Here is a 7952-nt window from a genome sequence, read left to right as displayed (position 1 = left end):
TCTACATTTTGCTTGTTGTGAATAATGCTGCTGTGAACACGGGTGTACAAATATCTTTTGGAGAGCCTACTTTCAATTCTTTTGGATATACAAAGAACTCCTATGACTCAATAATAAGACAAGCAATCCAATTTTTTAAAAGGGGGAAAGATTTGAATAGACATTTTACCAAAGAAGATACAAAGATCATGGCGAATACAAATACAGAAAGATCCTTAACAACATCAATGAACAGGAAAATTGAACTCAAACCCACAGTGATACTGCTATGAATCCACTGAAATGACTAAGATTAAACTGACTGACCAAATCAATGCTGGTGAAGACATAGAGGAACTGGAATTCTCATACACTACTGGTGGGAATGTGAAATGATACCACTGTTCTGGAAAAATTTTGGCAGTTTAAAAAAATGTTAAACCTACATCTATCATGTGACCTGGCTATTCCACTCCTAGGTAAATACCTAAGAGAAATGAAAGTATACGTGCACACCTAGATTTGAACATGAATGTCCATACCAGCTTTATCTGTATAATAGTCAGTACCTAGAGACAACTCAAAGTCCATCAATAAGTAAATGAATAACCAAATTGTGGTACATCCATAAGATAATATTCTACTCAGAAATAAGAAGGAACAAATTACTGATGTGTGCAACAGTATATATTCACTGCAAAATAATTATGCCAAGTGAATGAAGCCAGACAAAAAGAATAGTATATGATTCCATTTATACAGAATTCTGGAAAATGCAAACTAATCTAGAGTGACAGAGGCAGATTATTTGGTGCCTGGGGGGTGTGGGGGAGGGGCAGTGCGGGGCAGAAGGGAGAGATTATAAAGGGCCATCAGGAAACTTCGGGGGTGATGAATATGTTCATTACCTTGATTGTAGTGACGTTGTCATAAATATATATATATTACATATATGGCAAAACTCATCAAGTTGTATACTTTAAATATGCGCAGTTTATTGTATGTAATATTTCAATAAAGCTTACAAAAGCAAGCAGGAAGAGATTAGTTAAATAAATTTGAGTAGGGACTTCCCTGGTGGCGCAGTGATTAAGAATCTGCCTGCCAATGCAGGGGATGCAGGTTCGAGCCCTGGTCTGGGAAGATCCCACATGCCACAGAGCAACTAAGCCCCTGAGCCACAACTACTGAGCCTGCGTTCTAGAGCCCAAGAGCCACGACTACTGGAGCCCCCGCACCTAGAGCCTGTGCTCTGCAACAAGAGAAGCCACCGCAATGAGAAGCCCGTGCGCCGCAACGAAGAGTAGCCCCCACTTGACGCAACTAGAGAAAGCCCGCGCGCAGCAGTGAAGACCCAACGCAGCCAAAAAAAAAACACAAAAAACTTAAAAGTGATTAAAAACAATAAATTTGAGTAGACCCATAAGGAAAGAAATACTATGTAGCAATAAAAATTATGGAAAGATGTTTATGATAATGGTTGAAAGAAAAAAAGCAGATTACAAAACAGTATATCCAGTATGGTCACTTTTTATTTTAGATAACCTGAATATCTACAGGATTCATCATTTGGTTACGAATAATGTCTCATTAAAATTAAACCACGCGGGCTTCCCTGGTGGCGAAGTGGTTAAGAATCTGCCTGCCAATGCAAGGGACATGGGTTCGAGCCCTGGCCTGGGAAGATCCCACATGCCGCGGAGCAACTAAGCCCGTGCACTACAACTACTGAGCCTGAGCTCTAGAGCCCGCAAGTCACAACTACTGAGCCCATGTGCCACAACTACTGAAGCCTGCGTGCCTAGAGCCCGTGCTCCGCAACAAGAGAAGCCACGACAATGAGAGGCCCACGCACTGCAACGAAGAGTAGCCCCCACTCACCGCAACTAAAGAAAGCTTGTGCACAGCAATGAAGACCCAACACAGACAAAAAAAAAAAAAATTAAACCACGGTTTATGTCAGCCCAGAGCCATCCTGCCTGTGTGGGAATTCCCTTTCCCTGCAAAGTCCACCTGTCCCATATGTTTCTGGGTGTTCCCTAATGTGTCTCACTGCACTTGGAAAGCAGTCTCGAAGTCATTTGCTGTTGTTGGCACCTGGGGCCCCTGCTGAGTTGAGGCTCCTGCATTAATGTCGCTAGCAGAGCCAGAGATTGGCCTGTGTTATTGCCCAGGCTGCTGCCAAAGCGCCATGCATGGGGTGCCCACCATTCCTGTCCTGACACTCACACCTTAGGGTGCTCCAAGAGCAGAATGATGAGGGAAGTCCCCCATCTTGTTACCCAGCCAGGGGTCCCCACCAGAGGTCTGCTTGGGCCCCAGGTGTGGTGAGCGCAGCATGACAACTCTCTTTGTTGAGAGAGTCTGGGGCAGGGTGAGTTCAACCACCAGCCCCTGTGAGGTGTCTGGAATGACTGATCCCTCCCACTTTCTGGTCCTGGTGTGGACCAAGTTCCTCTTCCTGTGACAGTTGTCTTTCAGGGACCACCAGCATCCTCTGTCAGGTCTCTTCCAAGTCTGCCAATGAGCCTGTATCCCAAATGTGATTACTGATGGAGATTCTTCTAGGCGGCTCCTTCATGCCTATGATCACATCATATATTACATCATATTATATAACATAACATATGCACTTACACATGGGGGAGGGGGAGGGGAGTCCGAATCTCTCCCTGTCAGCATATTTTCCTCTTTCAGCTCTAGTGTAGCTGGAAGCACATACCCGGAAAATACTAACAGTGATTCTCTCTGAGTGAAGAGATCATCGGTGGTATTCATTTTCTTTGCTCTCTTCTGAACTGTCCATTCTTATTTTTTTCTACCACTGTCCATAGGCCAGGGCCAGTGTGTCCTGCTCAAAACCTCATCCCCGCACCCAGCTCTGTGTTTGGCACACAACAGGTGCTCAATAAGGTGTGAACGACTAGCAGGTATTACTTTTCAAAACTGTGAGGGGCTGGTTTAGCAATGACAGGGAGACGGGTTTTGCACCCCGCCGCCCGCCTGGCTCCACCTCTAGCCTGTCAGGTCCCGCCACCGGCGTTTCCGCCTCTGCCGCCTCGCGGCGCGGAGTTGTCTGGCGCGCGTCCTGCAGCCCTGGCGCTCTGCTCGGCAGCCCGGGGCCGCCTCACCCGCACTGGCGAGGGGAGGGGAGGGGACCAGACTCGTCTGGGAACTGGCCTGGGCCGCTCCTGCCTGGGCCTCTGCCCGCTTCCTGCGCCTCCCTCCAGCCTCCCGCAGCCTCCCCCATCAGGGTCTGCCCTGGGACCTCGGATGCCCAGTCGCTGAGCCTCGCCCCACGGACCTGCTTCTCCGACGTCCCCAGCAGGCTCCCCGGTCGCGGCTCTGCGAGCTGTTGGGTCCTGAGCGCCCCACCACTTGGGTAAGACCCGTGCCGCCCGCAGGTCCGCCCCCACCTCCCCATCTCGGAAGGGCCCAATTCCTTGAGATCCTCCTGCTGCTGGCTCTTCCTCGACTCCAGCGCCCTCTCCAGGCAGATCTGCCTCTACCCCAGGGGCGGGCTCCGGATAAGCCAGGTGGTGCCTGGCAGCGCTCTTGCGTGGGCAGGCTGGGGCATGAGGCATCCTGGGATTTGAGCTGGGATGGGCAGACCTCTCACGAGGATGAGGAAGCTGGCCCTTGGCAGTGCCTAGGGCCACAAGACTCACAGTCCAGAGGGTGCAGCCAATGCTGACTCACTCAGGCCAGGCGTGGGGGTGGGGGGAGCACCAGCCCGTGGGTGAGCCACTCCCTGGCAAGGGTCCAATCCTGGAAGTCGGACTGGGTTCAGACCCGCAGCAGCTGGGCCAAGGAGGGGGTTCAGCTCCTGCAGGAGGAGGTGGTGAGAGAGAGAGAGGGAGAGCACACTCGAGCCGCTAGGCAGGAGAGAGTTCAGGGCTGGCTGGGCAAGTCCAGTGCTCTGCTCACACATCCTGAATCTGGCCTCCACGACTTGTAGGCATTCCCTCCTCTCCATCCCCACCATGCTGTATCTTCTCCCCTCTGGACCATTCACTGGGCTTCTCACTGCTCTCCTTGCCCGGCTTCTCCATCAATGGCTGTGGTTCTAAGGGGGGGTCCTGGCCTTGAAGCAACGATGAAGTCATCTCTACTTCCTCTCTTGCTGGTATCACTACCTACTTCCTTTGTTCCTCCCTTCTGCCCCCTCCCCATTTATCCCACAGCTTCCTTTATTCTGCCATGCCAAGCCCAAGGGGGCCCCCAGAAGGAACTGAGAGTCTTAGCTTGGAGAACAGGAGAGCATGACATTCTTTCATTCACTCATTTGATCATTCATTTACACATGGATTTACTTCCATTCACTCACACATTCCCTTGTTCTTTCCCATTCCATTACTCACTCCCTCATTCTGTAGACGCTTACTGAGCATCTACTGTGTTCCAGTAACTGAGTGTTTGGTGGGAGAGGGGCAGGATGCTCTGAGGAACCAACACCATCCCTTCTACCTGCTTGTTCAAGGTCAAGAAGGAGAAATGGGCACAAGTCAGTCCAATTTAAGAGAAAAAGCAATGTGAGAGAGAAATAAAGAGCTGTGAACTGCGGCTGTGTGTTTATGTGTGGGGAATGAAGATACAGAGGAGGAGGATGTAATTTCCACTTAGGAGGAGCCCAGAAGACTTCCTGGAGGTGATGCCATTTGAGTCGGGCCTTGACTGGGGGGAGGGTTTGGATGTTGAGTTATTAGAGGGCATCAGAGTAGATGGAATAGCAGGAACAAGGGAAAATCCAGATGTGTGAGGGAACAGTGGGAAGCTTTGTTCATGACTTGAGAGGATTAGAAGAAATAAGTCTGGGACTTCCTGGCGATTCAGTGGTTCAGACTCCATGCTTCCACTGCAGGGGACTCGAGTTCGATCCCTGGTCACGGAGCTGAGATCCCACATGCTGTGTGGTGCAGCCAAAAATTTAAAAAAAAATGTTAAAGATTAAAAAAAAAGAAGAAGAGGGACTTCCCTGGTGGCGCAGTGGTTGAGAGTCCGCCTGCCGATGCAGGGGACACGGGTTCGTGCCCCGGTCCGGGAAGATCCCACATGCCGCGGAGCGGCTGGGCCCGTGAGCCATGGCCACTGAGCCTGCGCGTCCGGAGCCTGTTGCTCTGCGACGAGAGAGGCCACAACAGTGAGAGGCCAGTGTACCACAAACAAAAAAAAATACAACAACAACAAAAAAAGAAGAAATATGAACAGGGAGACTAGGGGCAGTAGAGGACAGGCCATGTGCTCCCATGTCTCTGCCAGCTGTCACAGGCTAGGGCAGCAGCCTTGTTCTGGGTGACACAGAGCCTTGATCATGAGGTAATGGCCTTATCCTCATGGCTAAGGATAATGGTAACATCCTTGTGGATATTAGAGCTCTTTAATCGTCCAGGCAACCTTAGATGGAGTGAGCTCTTCAATCTTAGAGGTGTGTAAATGGAGGCTGGGACACTTGGCATGTGTGTGGAGATGGGAGGGCTGCAGGTTCTGGCCCCTGGAGGGGTTCGGCTAGGGCAGTGCTGAAAGTGGGAGTTGGAGTGGATGATGTCAGAGGTCCCCTCCCACCTAGAGAGTCTGTGGTCCTATCTGGGAAGGCTAGAAGGTCCAGCAGAGGGAATTCCTGGGAGTTTGGTCATTTATTCACTCATTTATTCCCTCATTTGCCCCTATACCCAATCATCCATTCATTCATTCATTCATCACTTAGTCACTAAAGCCTTGGTCTGGGCACATCCTGTGCTGAGGACTCAGATGAGGTCTCTGCGCCTGTGAGCTCCCAGTCTGATGGGGGAGCAGACCCACACTTGACAGTGACAACCCAGTATCATCGTAGGAATGGAGATTGTTTTATTGTGTTTTGTCACTGAGTGGGAGGTAGAGCTGGGACATGGACCTGAAGAATTAATGCAGATGTTTGTCCTCCAGCCAGGAAGGCCCCATCAGTGGGGCCAGATGAAGGGTGTAATGTGGGAAAAGAAGTGTTTGAGGGAGAAAATACTCTGGGTTCATGGGGCTTAGGAGGTAATCTTCCTCCAGTCACGGGCCACTCGAGAACCAGGCCTTTGGGCTGAGGGCACCACAACCTCATCCCTCACCGGAAATGAGCCTGCTGGATTTGAGAACCTCTAGATAATTCCTTGGTCAGCATAAGCTGTAAGCAGGTTATGTAGAGTGGTGGTTAAGCTTCTGAGCTCTGGACCTAGATCAGAGTGCAAGTTGTGGTGCTAACTATTATCAATTGTGTGACTTTGGACAGATGACTCTGCCTCTGTTCTTTCCTTTGCAGGAGAATATTAATCATAATATTGTCCTCTTAGAGTGAGGCCCAGAGATGGTAACAAACATGAAGTGCTTGCACAGTGCTGGGAAGGTGAGAAGGGCTATGATGACAGGGCTAAAATGACAATGATGACGATGACAGTGATTATGATGATGATGATAGTGATATACAGTATAGTGATATACTGTCAACTGCTGCCTTTAAAACCTCTGGGCCTCATTTTCCCCAGCTTAAAATGGGAGGACTGACCTAGCTCACTGGTTCTCAAAGCGTGGTCCCCGGACCAGCAGCATCAGTATCACTTGGGATCTTGTTGCAAATTCTTGGGCTCTACTGCAGCTCTGCTGGAGGTAGGTCCTAGAAATCTGTATTTTATTTTTTATTTAGTTATTTTTGCGGTATGCGGGCCTCTCACTGTTGTGGCCTCTCCCGTTGTGGAGCACAGGCTCCGGACGCGCAGGCTCAGCGGCCATGGCTCACGGGCCCAGCTGCTCCGCGGCATGCGGGATCTTCCCAGACCGCGCCACGAACCTGCGTCCCCTGCATCGGCAGGCGGACTCTCAACCACTGCGCCACCAGGGAAGCCCTAGAAATCTGTATTTTAATAAGCCCTCTGGGGACTTCCCTGTCAGTCCAGTGGTTAAGACTGCGCTTCCACCGCAGGGGGTGCTGGTTTGATGCCTGGTGAGGGAAGTAGGATCCCACATGCCTCTCGGAGTGGCCAAAAAAAAAAAAAAAAAAAAAAAAAGCCCTCTGGGTGATTCTGATGCAGGCTGAAGTTGGAGAACCGTTGACTAGCTATCACTTAAGACCTCTTCTGGATTCGTCTTTCCAGGACTATGATTCATCAGGTGTGTTTCATGCCTTCTGCATTTAGGGCCCTGGTCTGGGGGCTCGTGGTATAGGCACAGAGATGAGTAAGATGTGATATCAGCCGTCAGGGGGCTCCCAAGTGAGTTGGAAAGGGGAGACAGACACCCTTGGAAATATTCATTGGAGTAACAGACCAAACAGAGCTGCTAAAGAGACACAAGAGTCAATTCTGTAATAAATAGCAAAGGGGAGGGAGACCTTTGTGGGCTGGAGGGGCCTCTGCAGAAAGATCTAGTTCCTGATAGTATCTTGATTCAGCCTTGCTGGAAGTCTTCTCATAAGTCTAACTGAATGATGTCTTTCATATTTTATGCCTTGTTGTGGTGTGGCGTGGACAGGACTCTAGACTTGAGGCCAGGAGTGGTGATTCTAGACAACTTCCTTGCTCTATGACTTTGGTTGGCTCACTTTTCATCCCTGTGTCTCGATGTGTTCATCTGTAAGACGGGGACACGAGATTGAGTCCAGTGAGTCTGAGTCCAGACAGCTCTGGAGAGAGGGTAGGGTTGGGGACCAGAAGCTCTCTGGGTTTCTATCCTCTCATCTGCATAGTGAAGACCCTGAAATGGTCCTGACTGCATGCCTTACCCAGTGAGATTGGGGATCCAGTGAGTTGAGCTCTCCCCTTTCTAGGCCAGTTTTCTTACCTGTCCAGAAAGGTCTCATGACACCTGTCCTCTTCACCTCGCATGACTTTTATCACACTGAGCGTGTTCTTCAACCTCAGAGGCTCCCTGATGCCTAAACCTTGTTGCCTGGCATTCAACGTCCTCCACGATAGACTCCCAGCTTTTTCCTGCAAGATGGGGGCCCTCACTGCCTA

Source organism: Grampus griseus, assembly GCF_964374135.1.
Source record: "Grampus griseus genome assembly, chromosome: 1".
Taxonomy (NCBI): Eukaryota; Metazoa; Chordata; class Mammalia; order Artiodactyla; family Delphinidae; genus Grampus; species Grampus griseus.
Note: the sequence above shows the minus strand (reverse complement) of the source record.